This window comes from Akebia trifoliata, chromosome 15, assembly GCF_017979445.1.
Source record: "Akebia trifoliata isolate Shusen 1 chromosome 15, ASM1797944v1, whole genome shotgun sequence".
NCBI classification, from domain to species: Eukaryota; Viridiplantae; Streptophyta; class Magnoliopsida; order Ranunculales; family Lardizabalaceae; genus Akebia; species Akebia trifoliata.
In genome coordinates, this window is record NC_141389.1 from 19120580 (window position 1) to 19123987 (window position 3408).

Consider the following 3408-nt stretch of genomic DNA (forward strand, 5'->3'; position numbering starts at 1 on the left):
GTGTTTCCTACAATGTGACACTCTCTTGAGTGTGAAAAAAGTTCTATACGAAAAAAAAATAAAAAATCTACAAAAGACCTATTCTCAGTCTTTTAAAAAAATCACTAGCTTCAACCATAGAGGGTAGAGAGACTCTCCATCAAACAGACGACCGAGATGCTTAGAATTCCCAAGAAACGTGTATCTGTAAGAAAAACTTTTCTAACACCTAGAAAGACGATCTTGATCTCTACGAAATCTGTGGGTTTTTATTTTTGGCTTATCCGAACCAACAGTTTGATGGAGAGTCTCTAACTATGGATTGAGACTAGAAAAGTCCATCTTGTAAATATGATTATAAATAATTGTTGATTATTAATAAATGCGGTTGCCACTTAAGTTTCACAAAGTCTAACTAATGTGTTACTTAAAATGCAAAATATATATATATATATATATATATATATATATATATATATATATATATATATATATATATGTATTCAAATCAAATGATTTGAAATTATCGACGAATTAAACGGTGAAAAGTAGTCTATGATGCTGATTTTTGGTGAGATAAGTGGACCCAAAGAGGGTGTAATGTCACAATTGAAGTATTATCTTTATCAAATTCAAATTATAGATACTTGGAATGGGAGACTAGTAGCATAGAAACATTTTATTTATTTTTAGTGTAATTGTCGTTGTCTGGTTGACATGTTAAGTATTTATATTTCTTGCTTTGTTATCTCATCACTTGTTTTTATTTATTTATATCCGTGCAAAAGGATGCAAAAACTGCGTGCGAGGGTGAAGAATGGCAGTCGGTGTTAGGTGAGATAGCAAATGTCACGCTGTCATCATCTATCCTAACTGGTATTTCCTTCTTTCAGAAGACTACAACCATTTTCTATATTGAGCTGTATAAAACGCGTTCTAAGGAGATTTTTTTTTTTATTTATTAAAAAAAGTGCTTTTCATTTTATTTATTGGGACCTGGAAGTAGGGGTGTCAATGGGTACCCATTTAATCGAAATCAAAATGGAACCGGAATTGAAAACCCTGGTTCTAGATCCTTTTTTATTGGAATCGATTAGAGCCGGGTCCAAAATAAAACCGAGCCACGGGCACCTAGAACTGATTATTTTGTTATTTATTTTCATACTATAGAAGATTTAAGGTATTTTTTATTTTAAAATAAATGCATGTTAAATACAATTCTTTAATTTTTCATATAAATTATCGATTGAAACTTAAAATGAGTTATTCTTCTAAAAATTTATTACTTTTAACAAAGATAAATTTTTTACTTTAAAAAAAAATCATTAATTTGTATCTTTAGTATAATAAAGTATAACTAAGTTAATAATTTTATTGATAATATGTTAATTTTTTGAAGGAAAGTCTTTGTTATAATGATTTGAAATATTTTTTTTTCTTATTCGATTTTTAAGAATCGAAACTAATGGGTACCCGTGATTTTTGACGGTTTCGATTCCAATTCCATTTATTTTAGAATCAGACCTAGAACTGACAAAAATCGAAACTGATGGGTACTTGTGATTTTTGACGATTTCGGTTATGGTTCCATTTATTTTAGAACCAGACTCGGAACCGACAAGAATCGGAACTAATGGGTACCTGTGATTTTTTATGGTTCCGATTTTTATTCCATTTACTTTAAAACTGACACCAAACTAATATTAATGATTATAGTTCTAAGTTCCTTAGGAACCAACCCGGAACTGACTCATTGACACCGCTACCCAGAAGGTATAAAATAATTTGAAATTCACAGTTTGGGGCACAATCAATTTTAATTATGAAAAATAATAAACATTTTTGTTAAAGTGGGGAAATTTTTTGTTTTATAAAATAGTACATATTACAATTAAAATAAAATTCTCTTTATAAAATGATAATAAATTTCTGATTTTAACTAAAATGTTTTATTTTCAAAAATGATAATTTGCAATTCTCGGGTTTAAGTACATTATGCAATGCAAACAAAAAGGCTTGGTTAGGAATCTCCTGTATTTTAAATTCCAACCAAAACGTGCCATGTAGACATGGTTTCTACTCTAGGGGAAAAAGACAACTTATCTGGTCCTAATTTCTTAATAATTAGAGCACTGAAATGGAAATTTTATGAATTTCAGCACATATTTTAGTAAATCATCTCTATTTTTTTTAAGAAAATAAAAAATTAAATCCTAAAGTAACTTTTATCTTTTCTTTCTCATTCTCATCCCCTCAATCTACTTTTGCCCCATGCAATAAGAAAAAAAAAATGCATTCATATTATTTATTTAAAAAATATTAGAAAACCTAAACCCAAATCAAATCAAGTTCTTCTCTCTCTCACTCTCATCTCCTTATCTCTACCCCATCCTCATTTCCATCACTAGCTGATACAGATGATGGACTAATATTTGACAAATCAACGAAAGATCATTGCCTTCACTTACCTACGGTGAAAAACATCCTAACATCAACGATGAGTCTATTTGCACATGCCAAAATTAGGGATGCCATTGGATTGGGCCAAACTGAGAATCGAACCGAATCAAGGTAGTTTGGATTGGTTTGATTCGATTTTATGGAGAATCAATCTGGTTTTGGATTGAGATTTTGAAAAATTGATTGATTCGGTTCAATTCTCAGTTCAGGGGTGCCATAGAACCGAACAAATATTCATTTTATTAAATAAAAAATAAATATATTTATATTATATTTATTTTAAATCTATTGATTCAACCTCTTTGAAGAAGAAAGAAGAAATTCGGTAAATGATGATGTGTATAACTAGCAAAAACACAAGGGTAAAATGATATTTTTTTTATATAAATAAAGTCACTTAAGTGAGTGAAATATCAAGCTTAAACAATCAAGTTAATAAATCTTAAATTAACATGGCTATCATCAATCAATGACGCATACGTCAACTTCCGTGCTTCTCTCTTTTGGGGGAACTTCCCTAACCACCCATGTTATCATCAACCACAACTACTGGTGTTCTCAAAATCTGACTTAAGTAGAGGCTGATTAAAGATGGATTGATCCTAAAATGGCGGCAGCCTTGCGTTAATGATCGAGTGGTAAGTCCCAGATCATTAAGATTGTGCATATTCTTAATACATGTATGTTGAGTCTTATTAATGATCATTCATCCATGTGAGATTTGGTAAGCACCTACTGAATAGAACAATGGCGATAGAAAATTTTATTCGGTAGGTACTTACAGAATCGGTTTGGTAATATTTAGTAGGTACTTATCGAATTTGCTAAAACAAGTTCGATATGAATTTATTGAACAAAACTATCAAAAAAATCTTTAAGTTCTTCAATTTAAAATTATCGTTTTAAGATTTTAATAATTATTTTTCCATCTTCATTAATAATTAAATGCAAAAAAATTTAAAATTTAAA